Here is a 19,881-nt window from a genome sequence, read left to right on the forward strand (position 1 = left end):
GGCTGAAGGATATCTAAGTCCAAGACTTAATGATAAGGCAATTCGAGTGTCTGCCTATATATTTTTATGGCAGTAGTAAATGATTCTAACACTAAGTAAAGCAAGAATAAAGTCCTAAAACCAAAAAAACAACCCAAAAAGTAAATTATCTAGCAAGATAATGAATTCTATTTTATGCAGGATACTGTGGCTAACAAAAAAGAATAACGAATTTGGAGGGGATTATTTTTTATATTGACAGAAAACAGGGCTTCCCAAAAGATCTAATGTTTTTCCCATTATAAGAAAGTACAAAAATGTAATATTTCTATTTAAAGATAACTTTTTTACTAATATTATCTCTGTCTCAATATTTTAGCAGTTAATGCAAACCTAAATATTTTTGTTTATTTATCTTATAAAGTAAAATGTCTGTTAAAATGCTTTCCTACTTCTATGAAAAAAAAATATAGTAGAAGATAAATAAAAACACTTTTCTAGATTTAGGAAAACCCTCAAATTATCAAACCTAAATGACATTTATCTCTGTGGAGGTTTAAAGACAATGTGAAATAAGTAGGACCAATCTGAAGAACATCATAGCTTTTAATAAAGACAAAATAAGTTTATGCAGGCTAAGAGCTAGGATTTCCATTCTCTCTACTCTTCCTTTCACCCTTTCCCTCTTCTCCCCCCCCCCCCCCCCCCCCCCTTCACTTTTGGACTATCATTTGCCAGAAGTGATTAGCAGAGAGAAAAAAAACCTGTTTTCTCCTAAATTTCAAGTTCATGTTAGCACAGAGGTCTGGAATGTTAATTACAGAACTCAATTATCTCAAGTTAATATTCCATTAATCACATTGGAAAGAAATGGAGTTGTCAAGGTAAAGCGAGCTAGTGCTTTAAAAAGTGAAAAGTGGATGGGCAATGGTGATAGGGTGGATATAGAGAGTAGAGAGTAATCCATGTTAACATATTACTAACTTCACATGGATTCAGACAACTTTAAATAGTGAGTTGCTTTAATACTCAATTCTGCATCTTGGATTAATATATTTTTATACCCACTTGGTGATTTGCTGCTTGTTTGAAAGAGGGTGAGATATTCTTGCATACTTATTTTTTAGAAAAAAGATTGTTTTAATTGTTAAACAGTACTGCCTTTGCAACAAATTATATATTTCTGTGAAATTAGAATGTTTACCAGTACCCAAGCAGCCTGATTGTTGCTTTTTGCTTGTCTAATGTGTCTCACATCTTTTAGTTATATTTGGATGTGTATTTAAAGCACTGGTTGTGCCAAACTAGTTGTTTGCTAGTTACATTACTTCACTTATTTCTTTGATCTTTTTCTAACTAAAAGGAGAGAAAGTAATTAGGCAGATGTTTTTCTGTCTCTGCTGAATACACTGAAAAAATCTACACTGTTTCTAACATAAACGACTTTACAAATAATATTTTTATTAAGGTATTTTTTGACTGTATATTCCAAATCTATTAGTAACCTTTATCTGTATTAAGCAATGATGAGACTCAAGAAATTTATTTTTTCCTTTTTTTGAAGGAAACTGAACCATCAGAGAAAATGAAATATTATTATCCTGGACCTACAGCTTGCAGTTTAGACTGTAAATGTGGCTTGGGGCCATGTGAATAGATGCCATTATGGGATTGAAGGTCATAGTTTCTGGAAGAAGATTCTGACAAGATAAGAGAAGATGCACATGGCAATATTTTATCCTGTCAAGCTGTGAACTGCTGATGAGACAAAATGCACTATTTTCAAAAAATACCTAATTGATCTAGGAGCTTTTTTTCTGAAGTTAATGGAACTTTATTTCAGTGAATATTGATGGAAGGGGGGTTGTCTGATCTATTCAGCATTTTATAAGTCCTATTTTTAAATGCTTAGTAAATTCATCTCTAAGGTTCTGAAGTCACAAACTTCAGAAAGCATTAACCCAAGAAGCTCCCCTTCCTTAATTCCACAAGACAAATTTTATTAATAGTTATCTTTAAAATTCCCTAAAATGATTGAAACAGTTACCACTTTGACATTTTTAACAGCAGTAGGCTTTCAAAAAAACTTATTTACTAAGTGTTTCAGTAGAGATAGATTCTGGTTTTGAAAACCATTTTTAGTATGCAGAAAATTGATCTGATCCTGGAATTTATCTGTGGTTTTTACCTTCTGTACTTGTCTGAATTTCTTTCTGACAATGATGGTATCATTTATCCATTTTTTATATTATTTTATATGTGGTATAGTGCTTTTAAACTGGATGCATAAAAATTCAAAGAGGTGTATAACATTTTCTGTGAGAAATAACCAGCTCAAATCCTGTTGACTGAAATTTGAGGTTATATGCTTTAGATGGTGTAAATCAAAGTAGTTACTTATATCAAGTGAGGCTCTTATCCTAATTCATTTCATCTGTTCATGCAGATTTTCTGTTAACAGTTTTCCTGGGAGATAGCTACTTTCCTTCCATTTCCATCCATCTGAGGATTTCAAATCCTACCTTTCCCAGTCTCTTTAGAAAAATCAGCACAGGCAATTTGTTATAGAAGGTGTGACATGCATCTTATATGAGGGAGGCGTCTGCTTTCTCAGAGAAGTGGAGCTTGTTGGTGAACAAAATGTATTTGCAACTACTCCTGAAATTCATTAATCTGCTAAAATATAACATTTTGCAGGATAGCCCAAGATATTTTTGGAGAAGCAACTCTAGTACCTTAGCGCCAGGTCTGGTTTTTAGAAGTAGGTCAGACCAAAGTCTCCACAATCTCGTCTCAGTCTGCAGAAACGATTCCACTGATCTCAGTGCTAAAATATTTATTGACTTCAGCAGGCCCAGGATTATTCCTCTCACATCCTTTCTATCAACACATCAATAACCTGCTAATGTTAGATAGATGATTTGAATAGGCAGTCATGTCATAGGTAGAGCTGTGGAAGTTATTTATTACTAACTGGGAGTACAATAGCATTTCACCTGACTTTAAAATCCTTAAATTGCCTAACAATCTTTGAAACAGGGCACAGATTTTTAAGCTTCACACCAGCCATACTGAGAAACAGAGGGCAAATACTAAAGACAACAAAGCTCCGCTGAAAAAAAGAATTTCAAAAGTAAATGTAATTTCTTCTAAAATCATGTGATGCCCCCTCTCTTCTGGGTAACCAGAAAAAAAACCTTTTTTTCTTAAAACTTTCCCCTGAACTCTTGTTTCCCTTTTACATTCCAAGTACACTTGCGTTCCACTCAAATACACTCCTCATACCTATTGCACACCCTTTCCTGTGTACTCATTTCTCACTTCAGTGCTGTCAGGAGGCAATGCTAATTTACTTCAATTTCTTTGTAATTATTCCTCCTTGATTGATATTACTTATTATCAAAATGTTCAGAATGACTTCTTTCCTCGTTTCAGCTGAGAGACACAATCAGATACAATTGATAGAAGAAATTAGCTCTCTTCTTGATTGGCAAAATATTGCAATCCTGAAATTTAAATTTTGCTTACCAATTAGAATTCATTCCACAAGAGATAAAAAGTATATTTCTGAGTGTATTCAGCTCACAGTAATATTACATACTGAGTTATCTGAGAGTGCTTTAATGAGTGACAAATAGAGATGGTAAGGTCATCTAATTTAGGACGGATAATATAGATCAGACAGGCATAATATCACTGAACAGCTTTGCAAAACTGTTTTTTAGGAGATTTGTGGAAGGTATGAAAAGGAAAATCCCACAGGAATCACCGCCACATTGTATTATTTTACTAAAAGCAAATAGTAGCAAATTGGCCGAATACAAAACCTGTTCAAGTCAATGGAAGTGTTTCCATTCAGTCCAGATCTTGTGTAAATCTTCAGGGTTATTTTGTACATTTTCTTTCTTATCCAGCAATTTATTAGGCTAGACAAAGTATTTCAGTTGTCCTCAATAATCTTTGAGGCTACTTACTCAAACTTTGTGATGGTATCCCTCTCTTCCCTGAGGCAGTCTTCTATGACATAGAGCTAACATCATTAGTCAGAAATTAATAATTATCTGAAGAGAAAAAAAGCTGTATCTCCATCTGGGTGGTCACTGATCAGAAATGGATTTCAGGAAAAGTATATGAGAATAGAATCATGACAATAAAACATACTAGCTTTGATTATTTATGCTTATCTTACTTTTGGTGTGTTTTGAAATATTAACTACTTTTCTATAAAACACGTATTATAAAAGCATACATTATAATGCTCTGTAGGTAATAGCAGTAATTTTGCAAGAGGATTGATGCAGCTTCAGGAATTGCGATAAAACTGGAAGAGTGCTGGGAGAGACATCTAGCATGGGTCACCGCAGGGAGGAGACCTGGTCTGTCTTACATTTCTGGCTACACTTATAACCAGGACAGGCGATGCAGAAAAACCTTGCTTTTCCCCACCAGGAAGAAAGACTGTGAGTAAAGACAGCCGGCCTGAGCTATGTCCAGTCTGGGCAGACCCACTGCATCTCTGTGGGATGTAGTACAAGGAGGATTTTGGTCAGCCAGGAGTTAAGCGCTGTGCAGCAATCAGCAGGCGGGAGCTCAGGACCCACACCTCCTCCTCAGGATCAGGTCTGTGGTGGTGAGTGATAAAGCCGGCTCCTACTTTCCTCCCTGTCCTGGACTCTTCTCCGAGGATGTCAAGAAAGTACCTAAATTCACTTGGGAACCTTGGTTAAGAGAAACCACCAGCAATTATTTGGGTGCTGTTGACACTTCCAATCCATCCTGTTATTTGTGTAACACCCTAGGAGAGTTAAAGCATTCATCTAAAGAAGTGGGATGCCAAAGTTCAATTCTCTCCTCTGCTGGAGAAAATTTAAATCTAAAAAACACCCTTTTTTTTTCCAGAGGAGTCTCATACATACTAGGTTATATGGCCTTACTGGTAGGGAAGCCTCCATCCTTCCTGTTAGAGCAGTGCTACACAGCAGAAAAGAGTGCAGTGAGTAGAAAAATGCTTGAAAAAAGCTTGATCAACTGCTTTAATTTTTTATTTCAGTGTATGTTTTCAGATCTGAGCAGTAGAGGGGTATTTCTGTGAGTACTTCTATATTAGGGATTTTATCATATGCAGGTAGATGTTCATGGCCAGAAGGGACAATAATAAGGATCTATTTCACTCCCTTTCTAACACACACTGTAAAAATACCCCAGTGATTCCTGCATTAAGACTACTGGCTCAGATAAAGCTAGAAAATCCCTTTCAGAAAATTGAATATATGTGCTCTGACTATTTGTACATATGAGCTGAACTTTTTGCACTCGTTCTTCTGGTGATCTATTCAACTTTACACCACCACAAAATATGGACACGAAAGTTTACTATTGCATCAAACAGCACATCAAAGCACAGCCGCATGTGACAGCACAGGAGTGTCTGTATTTTCTGGGAACTGAACAGATTTTTTTATTTCAAAAATGATTCCTAGAACAGCTTCATTACCCCAGACCTAAGCAAATGTGGATGTTAAAGTCAGTATCTTAAGTAGTATATATCAATGTACAAGAAAATTGCTGCCAGGCAGCTGGGAACATTAATAGTGATGGAAAACATTTTGGCTGGATTTTCCTAATGCCTCTACTAGAAAACTTACACAAAATATTGCTACTACTTTGCTATTATTATATCAAGAGATTCCAGCTAAGATTGTATTTGTCTTTGTCGTGCAAAGGAATATACTTGAAAATAGTAAAAAAGATATCAAGTCCGTCCTTTTATGCCTCTTAAAGAGTCAAGCTCAGCGGAGAGAATCACAAAAGATTCAGGTTTTCCTGCCTTGTGGTGAAAGAGCTGAGGAAGCAAATTCACACGGCTTGTCTAATTGTTGTGAAACCCCATCTCAGATCAGAGATGGGATTAAGAACAACAGAATTCTCAATAAAAATGGTTGCCTGGGTTTGCCTCTGGTGATCCTGGAATTTGAAAAATCATCTCTGCTGAGATGATTGTGCTCAAAGGGCATATTAATGCAACCTGCATCATTATGCACAGCTTCTTGTTTGCTTTATTATCTTCCAAGAACCTTTTATTTGAGAACAAATCTAAAGTTTGTTCGCCATCACTGAATAAGACATACAGCTACAGAAGTAGATGTGAACATAAGGGAAGGAAGAATAGCTTTCAAGTGGAGATGAGTGAAACATCCTTCAAACTGAAAGAGGGGAAAAAGAAATAGCATTTGGGACACAATCTGGGACACCAGCGGGATGCCCTGTTACTACAAAGAGATATTCAATCAAGTTAAAATACTTTATTTATAATTAGCATAGCTTTTAAGTTAATTTTCATTTGTGGAAATGTTACCCTATGGTTGCTGTTGTACCTGGTTAAGCGAGAGGTGAGATCTTTGTTAATAGGGTTTAGAAGCAGTGAACTGCTCGTGTTTTGTTGGAGCACTACATTGATTGCACTGGGCTATGCCTCACTTGGCCAGCCCAATATATGAAAAAAGCTGAGCTATACTAGCTAGCACTAGAAAGCCTATTGGTCTTAATAAAAGCTGTCAGCCTTTATACTTCAAAATATAATTTGGCTGATCTCTGGAGGCTTGGAGACTTTTTCCACTTCTAAGTTTCAATTGGACAATAGGCCAGGTAGATCCTGGTTGTCTCAGGTGGCCTGTGGGTGACTGCGGCAGAGCTCCCGGGACGCTTCCACCGTCTCGCCCACACCAGGGCTCTGACTGAGAGCTGCTGTGGCCGCCTGGCTCGCCTACCCAGGTTTTCTCTGTGCTAGCACGAGCGAGGCTGAGGCGTGCTTGGATCTCGCCATGGAGTGGCGGGGTGAGGTGCCACCTTCTCCATTTAGACGTAACCTGTGAAATTCGTACAAATCTGAAAGCTTTGAGACATGAGGAAAGGAGTGTTTAGCTTCATGCATGGCAGATAAACCTCCCCTGTTGGTTTCTGGTCAGTTTGTTTCCACTGCACATAGACCACTCCCCAGCTCATATTTTCTTCTTTAATTTCCTTATTGAAGATGTGTATATTGGAGCCTGATATGCGAGGGAGAGCTCTGCTGCACCAGAGACACCATAAATATCTCACATCAGAGGTAAAGCATATTGCTGCTGCGGCTCATAATGTTAATACTGAGTGCTAATGTCCTGCCCTTTATCTTAATTAGTGTTGCTTTCAATTAGAAGTAAGCCATTCACTTTGGAATAAAAGAACTGACCCACACCTCTTCCCCAAATTTGAATTATCCCCACAATTAAGTGCTAAGTATCTGTCTTGACACTTACAGGACCTTTATCACCATCATATCTGAGTGGCTGGCAGTGAACTGCAGCATTCATTCACCCACCCATTCCATAAATTTTTCATTTCAGATACTAAAGATGTCTTCTGTGATGCATTTCAGGACAGCATTTTATGTGCTTTACAAAGGACTGAAAAATTTCTCTTACAACCTGTCGTCCTTTGTACTCATTCTCGGGTCTTTTAACAAGTTTCAGAAATTGATAATTTTGTGATACTGGGTTCTAAGCAACTTATTTACATCCCCTTAGACTACCCATGATTCATAACTTTAGTACAGATCCTGCTTGTATTTGGAGAGGAAGGGTCACAGTCACTGGAGAACAAAAAGGAACAGATATCTGGAAACAAGGTCTTCTATTTTATGTGTGTAATGCAACATACAATATGCGTTTGTTTTTCCGTATGTGCATGTCAAACGTATTGAGACAGCAACTAGACTATTTGGCTTTGAACATTTTATCTAAAAAGGCCTTTAATTTGAACCTGAATTTCTCTGTCTGCTCCAGTTCTGATATTAGCATGTTGACTCTGTAATATGAAGGCTTTTGGTCTTTAATGTTCTCTATCCCATCTGTTTGCACGATACTGTTTTCGGAGCCCCTCAACAATATAGTGGCAAATCTTTTAAATACGTTCTTTATGCAACAACAGCTTCCTAAAATGTAAAAAGTCTGTAGTGATCTGGCGTAACTGTCCAGTTAGGCTGAGATAATGAGCTTCTGAGGCCCTCGGGTATCTTTCTGGTGAGTTTAGTAACCATAAGCACTTCTCCCTGGGAATTAAGTTTTGCTTGTGCTTCCTGATAGCAAGAACCAGAGTGCTGAAACAGTGTCTCACGTCATATGGTTACAGAGGATGCAGACTGTAGGATTTTATTCAAATATCTGAACAGCTGGATAATTATGGGAATTGTAGGGCACTGTGAATTCACAAAGTGGATTACCTGGATCTTAATCAACTCTTTCTAATGGATATGCAACAGGGAAGAATGCAGGTCATCTATTCAACAACACGGTTGACAACTCTATCAGCAACCCCTGAGAGTCGTTTCAGGGGTTCAGATGTTTGGGAACAGCCAGAGCAGTGATGACAGGGGCACCAGTATGGGATTGTGAGCAGTACATCCCAATTGGTTTGACTTCATTCTACAGCTTTGTGTTTCTAGATGACCCGACGAGTAAGAAACCTTTGGAAATGTTGTTTGCCTTTCCTTTGGCAAAGGGTAGAGAACTGTCAGTAAAGGAAAGTGACACAAATGAGCCACGTTTGCACATGGCCATGCCAGAATCCAAAAGAAGGATGCTTTCCGAGATCAGAAAGCATGCTTTATGGTTATTAACATCTTTTGAACAATTGAAGGCAAAAGGGTTGGCTGTACAAGGATGGTGTGAATAGGTGTAATTTTCACAGTTCCAGGCAACACGCCTTCAGTCTGACATGGCAGGCTGAGTTTTGTTTGTCATACGTTTCATGAATGTATGAGGGGTCTTTACCTACAGAGATTAGCTTACATATACAGAAGGGTGTGTGGGAATTGTGAAAATGATTCTGTACAGTAATTCCCTTGTTATGCTATATGATGTATAATAAAACACATAGTAAGAACTCTAACGTGCTTTTATTTGAAGGTAACAAAGGAATATATGAAAAAAGTAAAACTGCATACTTACAGCTGTTATTTTATGCTTCTTGAAATGATCTCTACTTCTCAAGAAAACAGGTATTTTTTACCATGTTAATCACAGATTTCTTTGTAAGGTCTGTATGAATTACAATATTAGTGATTTTAAATTTTCTTTTAATAATGTGACATTCGTTTGTATGATACCAGGCCAGACTGATGTTATAGAGAATCTCAGAGTTATGTTATAGGCTCTTTATGCCTGCAGTCATTTTTCTTTTTGTAGATAATAACAAAAACTAAGTGGACGAAGTTGCAGAACAACAGAAAGAGTATAACAGTTTCAAAACACTTTGAATTTGGCAAGTAAGAACAGAGAAAACAACAAAGTGTGCCAAAAAAGTGTTCACAACAAGCTGAGTGAGCAAAATGCTTCCTTTACTGCAGCTGTTCCACTTACTTCTGGGACAAGAGGGCAAAGCAAGTCCAAATTGATCTAACAGAAAATCTTCTGGTTCAGTAAAAGCCTTTGGTGAAAGACAGTCTGTGCGTTCACAAGCTGTTGTATTATACCGTACTGTACTGTTCACAGTTGAAAACTATCCAGTACTGATATGGACCTGGCAGCCTCATCCTGAAACTCTTTCTGCCAACAAGATGTCTTTGGAAGGCTGAAACAAATGAGAAACTAAATTCTTCACAGCTTGCCGAGATAAGAGGTTCCCGGGAATTGCTGAGTGTTAGATTGCTGCCCTAAACCCCTCAATTTCATGCTCTCTTTTTCTGTACTGCCTATTTGTTCCAACTGGCTCCCTACTGTGGACTCTACTCCATCCTGCTGGGTTAAATGTGATGGACAGTCTATATGAAAACCAATCAGTTATTTTGACAGGAGACTCAGAGAAGGTCAAGGCCACCTCTTTTCAAAAACCTGTCTGGTGAGCCTTCAGCTGTCACAGATGAAATGTCTGAGGCTCTTCTTTTGACTGGGCTGTGTTTTCATTTTGTCCCAAACACTCAGGAATCCAGCTAGAGAAGCCATTCCAGGGCATTCATCATAATATTTATTTGATTGCCAGTGTCCAAATTTAGAAGAGGGAAATTGTAACTCAAGTATGCTGACTGTATAGTGTGCTGCAACACCTAACATATGAAGGAAGACAATTCAATTTGATGTTCATGTGAAGGACTTTCTCATTCAGTGGTAAAGCTTTGCTGGCATATAAATGTGCTGTTGTGAAACACTGCTTCTGGAGCTTATATAATCTATGGCTGATACACAGTTAAAGGATTATGGTGGAGGTCAGTCTTGCAGGACATTTAACATGTTCTTTTTCATTTAAAAACAGGCCACAATGAGGCTTGGAAGTTGAAAGGTAATTTCATTAAAGCCAGGTTTATGTTTAAAATGCAAAGAGATTTACTTACTTTATTTAGAGAATATATTTTTCACCTTCTCCAAAATGTAAGGAAAAAAATTTGGTTTAGAGTCCATAACAATATGTCCCAATCTCACAAGCACATCAACACTTTTTTCAAGCTTTATTAGTTCTAAAGGATTCATGTTCTGATCTAGGTGTTTAATTTAACAAAGAAGTTATTTAATAACATTTAATTACAACTACCCTTGTTTCTTGAGGTTTCCAATTCATCATTGCATTGTCCAGGAAGAGGCACAACCCACATTATGCTTGCAGAGAAAGAGAAGGAGAAATAATTTCCAATTCTGTATTCTATAGAGATTTTAACAACTGTCATATCCTTTACCTCTGATGAATTCTGATATTTCAAGATTTCTGAGAAACTATTAATTCAGTTCAGTCTTGTGACCTAAGGTTACATGAGGAAATACAAGGAAGATCTAGTTTGGTAGTTTTCTAGCATTTCAGGTGGTGGAGAGTTTCCAGAAGAGTTCAAATGCTTACAGCTCTCAAATTATTTTCGGTGTTGATATATCCATGTAGAGCATGTGGAAAAATTGACCGAAGTTACTTCTGGTGACTTGGTCTAAATTGTGCCAGAGAAAATTGAACAAAAGCTACTTCAACATCAGATTTCAATGGTAGGATGGAACAGACCTACTCTTGCCGTATTAAAATGGTGCATATATTTTACTAGAGTTTTGTTGATCTTTTTCTTTTGAAGGACATGTGCTGGCGGCTATACATGATAATTTGAAATAGTCAGAGTTGGTATGTGAAGAATGATGCATTTATTCAATGTTCTGTTGAAGCACCCTGAGAAATGCTCGGTCAGCATGGTTTGTCACCACGGCTAGTAACTGGGAATGAACCTAATTTTGTAGTTCATAAATTCAACATTCTTAATACAATATTAATTGTGATCATTATTATCGGATCAGTATTGAACCATATAGGCAACAATTCTTTATCAAGAAGTTCAAAAAATGAAACTAGGAAAATTATCTAATCTTAACTCCCTAATTTCATTTTGTCTTATTGAAACATACATCATTCAAAGAACTTCCAGACTTTTCTCATTTAGTGAAACCATTAAAGAATGACACACGTAATGCAACGGCAGCACATACAGGAAGAATGATAGTGGGTATCAACCCACTAGTTTAATTAGGAAAATCACATCTAACTTACAACTTTGTTGTAGGGCTAATTGAGTTTTGCCTAGCTAATACCTGTGTAAAAGAGAGGCCGCAGGGTATGGTTGCTTTTGGCGGTGTTCAGGGGCAGACACATGAATCAAGGGATGAGAGCAGCTAAAATACATTTGTTTGCCTGAGGAGCGTCTTTCAGAACAGTATGGCTCTAGAGGATTTTGTGGGAACAACATTAGGTCATAGTAGCTGGCCACAAGACAAATCTGTACAGATGGAAGGTAAAGAAGAACTATCCTCCATCCAGACTGACCTAGCTCAGAGCCAGGGCTGGACTGAGTTACCTAAACAGAGGGCTCTGGTGCCAACCAAGCCCCCTTAGGTGTTCTGCCTGGCCTGGAGCACCCGTAGGTGCCTGGTCATACCTGCCAGCCCTGTGCGTGTGCCCCAGAAGCCCTGGGGCACCACGGGTTGTCCAGGTGCTTATGTGTGGAATTGAGCCCCGAAGACTAGTCGGTCCCGCAAGCTGTTTTTGTCAAGACGTTTGTATCAGTTCTAACTTTTAAAAATCTTTTGTGTGCCATTCATTAGGTGTTTGTATTTGATTTTCAGAGAAAAACAAAGTGCAACTTTTTATTTGCTTCTGTGCCTAAAGCCCCTGTAATCTTTCTTCAAACGTCATTTTCCTCTCATGTCTCATAGTTAAAATGGGTTACCAATGGTAATACACTATTCCAGATGAGCATGAACCTTTGTGTTGGGCAGTAACATGTTCCTGTTCAAATTTATTTCGATTGTAGCTTCCTCTTCTTAAGCCAAGGGAAATGAGACCTTTGGGTTTGATTTAGTGAAGCCAAAATATAAAGGAAAGACAGAGAGGCAGTCTTCAGGACATTTCTGACCTGTTTTCCTATTTCTCAGAAAGAAGAGGAGAAGCTGCCTTATTTCAAGCCTAACTTCTGTACACACACACAGGTACTCTATGAGAGAAGATGAAACCTATTTTGAATAAACACCTGAACTGAAACGCAATTTTGCTGAGGCTTCCCCATCACTAATCCTGAGAGAATTATCAAGCAATGTTGCTGGCTCTGAGTTATCCACACACATAGAACATATAATATTTATCATGTTAAATAATGCTTGGGCTGTTTGCAAACAATTAGCAAAATTAATACAAGTACCCATTTACAATCTGTTATTTTTTTTTTATTTATGGTGCTGCTTAATAGCCAAAGTCTTTCCTCAGTTATGCACATGCAATTCCTGTTGAAAGCAACAGGAATGATTTGAATATCCTGGAGCAAAATTGAATCCTAAGTGTTTAATTTATGTTTTAATGTCTTTTTTTACAACAGTATTAATTAACGGTACAAATACTATTGAATGCAAAAGGACTTCATGGAAGCACTGTGTTGATTACAACCTGAATTTATCCATTTACTGATTAAATACCCATCCATGTCTTTAAATGGTGCTTCTGATAATTTTTCTTGGCTTGAGAGACTGCTGGTAGTTTCTAGACTGCTAGCAAGTGAAGAGATTGTTGAAAACCAGACTTTGTCTCAGAGGGGAAATTCTGACATTTCTGAACTTATTTTCATTCTCAACTGGAACAAAGATAACAATAAAAATGTATGAGGAAAGGAAACTTTAAAGTAATTCATACAGAAATATGTACGTACAATTTCATTTCAGATAAAACTAGTTTCAGTGATGTGGAATGTTGCAATAAATATCCTATAGATGTGTGTATGTGTACTGTGATATAATGCTCATATTCAAATGTATATTGTTAAAACTGAAATGAAATTAAACAAAACAAGAAAATAATTATGAAACATTATTACTTGATTGGAACAAAATTATTCTCGCTTTTCTGAAAGAAACTCAGAAAGCTGAAATAATTATTCCATCATTTCCTTGTGGAAAACTTCTTCATCATGAAATGGAAGTCATGAAAAAATCCTCATTAAGTTTCTGACCTGCTCAGACACAAAGGTGAGGTGCATCCCTTAGACCATAATGTTCTGACTGCTTCACCAGGCAGGACCACACAGGACGTTAGTCCCTTTCCACAACGGGCCTTTCCTTAAATGCATCCCATGAATCCCTTCTCACATTGGTTTTACTAATAGATGTATCTCATTCTATCCATCAAAAGCTAGCCTTTTTTTGTTTAAATTTCTTTCTTTTGACAAGGTTTGTGGGTGAGCAGACAATAATTAATACTATGGTAATTTTTAAGATTTCAAATAGGTTTTGCTCTGCGTTGCAGTGAAAGGAAAGCCTTCTTGAATGCTTTTAGAAACCGTAACTGTGTTAAGAAGGCCACCTCTGTTAGAATATTCAGCCTTAAAGAAGGATCTGTGGCTTGGTGGTCTGAGATGGTCTGGGTTCCATGGTTAGACATTACTATCTGTAATACTATAAAGCAAGGAAAGTTTTTTCTCAGAGGCCAGGAAACATACAGAGAAAATGAAGCATGGCAAAAATCAACCTGGGTTAGAACTTTCAAGGATATTGAACAAATAACAAAAGAAAGGAAGAGAGATGACATGGGACAGCAGCATGGTATGATGGATAGCGATTAAAATGCAGCTACGGGTTGAAGCTAAATACATACCGTATCTTGGTTTGCAGTTGTCAAGCACTTGGAGGACTGATGAGAAGGAATTTGTGGAAATGCAAATGGCTATGCAGTCAAAATGGGAGAAGAAATGAAAGGGGCTTTAATGCTCAATATGTCCATAATTTAGAAAACAAATGGCACATGAAACCACAGGCATGATAGCTATGCCCAGTCAAATCAAGGGTATCATCATTTAACTTGAAAATAAGCCAAAGAATAATGTTTCAGAAAAATGCAGGGGAACAAGAGGGCCATAGATGAATTTAATGTAGAAATTAAGAAAAGTTTTCTCTTCATTAGGGAAGTGGGGATTTGGGATGCTCTTTCAATTGACAGGAAATTTGCCTTGTTTTAAGATGAGTTTACTAAGATGTTCCTCTGACATAGTTGACTAAGATGGCAGGGGAATAATCCTGATGACCTAGGAAGTCTGTAGCAGTTCTACTATGCACACTTACCTGTTTCTTTTCCCAAAAGATTTCCAACATCCACTAACTGTTTATTTTTTTCTGTATGCCATTGCTACACTAGTTTTCATGCTAACAGCCTCTTTAGGTATAAGCTCTTCCATTAAGCAATTAGAGTCCCATAATCTTTCCTTGTAAGTCATTCCAAATATTGCATAATTTTCACTGTATGACTTTGAAGATTTTCTGCAGAGCACATTCTGAAGTTCAAACATAAGCCCACTTATGCCTTTTAATAACTTATACATTCAGAATTCTTTGAGTTCAGTTTCTGGGGTCAGCATTATCAAGATGCTCAAGTGAACATATTTCACACCAAATAGCTCCTTGTAAATTTTGAGCCATATTGCTCTTAGATGGATGCTCTGATTCTTGATGTGGGAAACCTTTACAGTTATTAGTGCAGTGCTTCCAATCTGTCCCTGGGGAGGGGGGGGATTCATTTCACTTAACTTTTTATAGCCACTGAAAGGAACCGGTGGTTAGGGTGTGATTCATCTCATCTCTTTTAGGCATGGATTTTAGTGGGGACAGATGCCCTAGGTTTCCTGTTTGCTGCAAAGTGACAATAGAGGGAACCCCAGGTGACCAGCACAGAGGAAGGTGTTTCCCTTTTGATCCAGTCAATCCTACCACAATTATTTACCCATCTTATTTTGGTCTTATCCCGACAGAGCATGCTCTATTTTCCTACGAACTTCAAAAGCCTTGAAAAACCAGTGATAAGCCATCTGCTCAGCTGGCCAATGCACTACAGGTGTAGCTTGATAAGAGCTGTGATATACCTGTCCCTGCTGCGTATGGCTCACTGCGTGCTCAGGAAAAGCAGGGGGACCTTTAAAACATGCTTCATCTGGCCTATTTTAGATATCTGGCTTAGGATGGGATGAAAGCTGCCCTAAAAAGAGTCTGATTCTCTCCTTTCGCTATAAAAGGAGCCTGTAGTGGTTAGATCAGAAGCAGAGGGCTTAAGCTGCAGATCTAACCCCTACTCCACTGGCTATTAGAGTCCAAGCTTTACTAGAGTCAGGTGGCAGCAGAACATGTGTTTTGAAGAATAACGTGCTAGGTATGAGCCTGTTCCTTTTTGTGTGCCTGGTCTTCACAGTGGTAGAGACTGGAGGAACTTTGGGTTGAAATGGGGAATTAGAGTGATAAGCTCCAGTAATTGTGAAAAGTGCTTCAAATACGCTTTGTGTTGTTTGTTGTTATATTTTCTTGGGGAGGGGGGACAGTTACGGTTTTTCCTGCTTGAGGGAAGTTTGAAGAAGCATCTGCCCTCTCCCTGTATGTTTCGCTTCAGTGAGGCAGTTCAAGGCAGAGGAACTTGTAGTTCTTGCACTCAAGCTTGAGTCTTCTGACTGCAGGCAACAACAGGACTCCTCTTAGGGATGCTGGGGAAGTGAAAACGTGAGCGCAGGAGCGATGTGAGTGACATTAAGCTCAGAGAAAGGGGAAACAAAATCTGATTACTCAGCCTCAGGAAGGGAACACATTTTAAGCTTACTTTGAATTTCATTGTTAATAAAACGTTGTTTCGATGCATCATTTTTCTGGGTTTGTGCCTTTCAACAGATTATGGACTGTTTGGATATGTAAATGTATTTGTGCTACGTAGGCATATGTAAGGTTATACTTCTTGACAAAATCTCTGTTATTCACAGGTTAGAAATTATTAATTTATCACCTTACGTGCTGTTTTTAAGAGATGTTTCTGACTGGTATACAAAGCAGGGAAAAGATTTCAAAATTGTGTGAGTGCCAAAGCCTGGGGCCCTGCAATAGTGAGAAGTTTGCAGTTGTTGAAATGTTCCTTTTCTGCAATTGTAAAACAAAATACTCTATTTTGGCTTACAGAAAGAAATTATTTTCTTTGTATTGCTCACTAGAGCAACCAAGCAAAAACACCTTAGAGATATAAAAGTTGAAAAAAATGGCAAGGTATAATATTTTCATTGATCTTATTCAAATATTTTTTTCATGGTTTTGAGCTGTTAATGTCTCATCCAATATTTCATCATTTTTCTGAGAAGGTGGTGGTTTTTTTTTTCCTCTCTACTTTTGGGAAATAAGTTTCTTCAGGTTTTACCTTTCAGGAGGTGCTTATCTCCCACAACAGAGAAAAAGCTGGCTGGGAACAGATTTCAGACAGACAAGGGGGCAATAGAGAGCTGTAGCCTCCTTCTCTCTGCATTAATGCTGCGAATGGATTATGTGCACAGATGGACCTGCACATCCCATTTCCATCCCCATATTCATTTGGCACTTGGATCCAGCACTGAAGCATATTTTATTCTCTGCAGAGTGTTGTCAGGTTTTATAAATAAGACTAGAGATCTAAGTTTAACAACTCAGATTTGAGTTCACTGGTCAAGAAATACACAAAAAAGTACATGAGCCCACATCATCTGTTACCTCTCTCTTTACCTCCAGCTGCTTCCTGACTTACTGGCCTTACGTGAGTATTTGATTGCTGAGCTATCTACCACTGGTTTTCAAACTTGGGGTCTGTGAGTGATAGCTAAGAAAACAAAACCCACTCTCAGTGGACTTAAATTCCCTACTCAAAGTTTCCTGCACTCCTCGGGAAAAAATAAAAAGGGATCTTCAAACTAAAAAAAGATCTAAAAATCACTGATCTAGGTTCTAAGTGATACCTTCTTGAGTGATGATATTTTTATTTAATCCTTAACATTCTAGCCTACAAAACAGATTAGCATCTTCATAATATTCAATCTTTCACCCACATATCACAGTGCCAGTTCCTCGGGTATTATCTAGAAGAGTAGTATTTGCCCAAGTCATTACCTCCAAGTAGGACTACTCATCCAGTAGCTCAGGAAGGAAAGAAATAGCACGCGTTCCCTCTTCAGCTCTGTTCAGCACTGGGTCAAAGAAGCCTCTGTGATCTTTGACTGTATGCACCTTATGTTATAGCTGGGGAGCAGCTCCACGGAGGAGGTCCCGGCAGCGCCGGTGGGCAGCGCCGAAGGGCAACGGTGCCCCAGGCTACGTCAGCGGGAGCGCGGCCAGCAGGTCAAGGAAAGCGATCATTGCCTGTGCTCAGCGACTCTTAGAGCACAGCTAGAGCACCGCGTCCAGGTTGGGGCTCCCCGGTCCGGGAAAGGCGCTGATCAACTGGAGCGAGGCCACCGCCGCGGCTGGGGATGGAGGTGTGCCCTGTGAGGACGGGCAGAGGGAGCGGGGCTGCTTCACCTGGACAGGGAACCCCTCTGGGGGGAGCACGCAGAAGCCCCCAGCCCCTCTGCAAACTGAAGTTTTCCATACAGGTCTGCAAGAAGACTCTTCCAGGTTAATTCAAGGCTTGTTCTGCTATTGAGAAATGAAAACTAGTGCTGACACAATAGTTTACAAATGTTCTTATAATGGAACTTGAGTAGTCTTGCAGCTTCACATCTACAGCTTATGTCTAGAGTCACATGATAGGGTTCATAAAAATATATCTCAATTTTACCAACAGCAAAATTGGCCAGCTGATCCTATTCACTGTGCTACAGCCAGCTGAAGGTTGAAGGCTACATATTGCTGCTGGCTACCTATTTTCATCAGCTGAATCTTGCCGTCATGGTCAGGTGCTTTTTGTGCTTTGACCTCTGAAAAATATTGCACTTGGAGAAGGTGGATGATCAAATCTCTCTGGAGACAATTACTGAAACAGCTTCAAAATCTTGGCTTATCATTATAAGTTAAAATAACTTAATAATCTGAATTGGAATTTGAATCTTTTCAGTTATTTTTATTCTGTTAGCTGGATAAATATTTGACAGGTAATATTCTAAGTTTCCGCTGGCTGGTAGTACTAAGTACAGATTCCGCTTTCCTGTGCTAGCAAAATGGCTTATCCCTCAGGGTAAAATGATCCCTAAAGGAGAATGCTCATTGTTTTTCTTGCTGTTGTTCCTTGAAGATTATACTTTCAAACTACCTAACATTGCTTTCACCAGGGGGCCTTATGGAAAGGCTGTCTTGGCATTATATTGAATTATCTTAATCTCTAGCCACCTTATTTAATCCCTTTCTTCACTTTGCCTGGCTTTATTTCCTCTCCTTGTTGGGCCATAATGCTTCTTGGTAGAAGCAGGACTGAATCGTTATTATCACTTCCTGTGGATGATCTCTGCTGGATGTCCTGAACTTTATTTTATTCCAATAAATATTCTAGGGGTACATTTGGTTTTGTTAAAGAAATGGGAAGTTCATTTAAAAAAAAAAACCCAAAACCATGCAAGATTTTACGATGGAATTTGCTGAAGACAGCACTAGCAAAACTAAGGGGAGCTCAGTCTATAGTTTCCTTAAACCTGAACATTTCCCGATAGAGTAACAGTGGTACCAGGATGTGCTAGTGAACACGTTTTTGAGTGGGCAGGCAAATTTGCTATGGTACAGCAGGTACAGACAAACCCATGAGCATCTCCCTCTTCTCATGTCTTCCGAAGCCTATGTATTTTCTCTCCTCATTAATTTTTGTCCTCTTATAGGAATATATTTCTTGCCTTATTCTTCCAAGGACCACTTAGCTAATGTGGCTAGCCTGTTCATATGCTTTCTTCTAGCTTTTGAGACTTCAATTCCATTTCTGCTCTCCTACTCTCCTCCATGCCAGACTCCTTTTCCATGTTCTTGGGAAGATGGGGCAATCTGACAATGGTATTTCTTAAAAGTATCTGCATTTCTGTGTATGTACATGTAGGTGTGTCCGGACGGAAGGGGTAAAGAAAAGTCACTGATTATGAAGGGAGTTTCTTCAGCTGAACAAAGCACTCAAACACATGTTAAAATCTTACTAATTTCAATAGCATTTAGGAATAAGCATGTGCATATGCTCTTTGCTGAATAAATATAATACTAAAAGCTAGACAAACTTAAGTACCTGAAGAAGTGGGAAGGAAGGGAGAGGACACGACACGTTATTAGCCTGTCCTCTATGGTTCTCTCCTGTCCCACACTGCTGCTGTTACCAGCTAAGGGGAGCGACAACGGCAGCAGCTGCCTTTGGAACAGGGAGAAGGGATAACAAATACAGTTTGACAAGCCAACAGTCTAAAGGTAACCAGTATCAGACCTGACTTGTCCCTGTTAAATGAGATAATTTAACGAGGTTGCTTTCGAGATGAGTTTTGACCATCACAGCCCCAACGGCTGATAGCAATTTGGGAAAAATCCAATATAATTTTCAAACATCATGAACACTTAAATCATGATGCCCCGCACAAAAACTGAACCACTTTAGAGTCTAAAGCTGGTAGTCTGGCATCCAAGCGATGCTGTTGAT

This window comes from Aquila chrysaetos, chromosome 26 (genome assembly GCF_900496995.4).
Source record: "Aquila chrysaetos chrysaetos chromosome 26, bAquChr1.4, whole genome shotgun sequence".
In the NCBI taxonomy this organism is placed as follows: Eukaryota; Metazoa; Chordata; class Aves; order Accipitriformes; family Accipitridae; genus Aquila; species Aquila chrysaetos.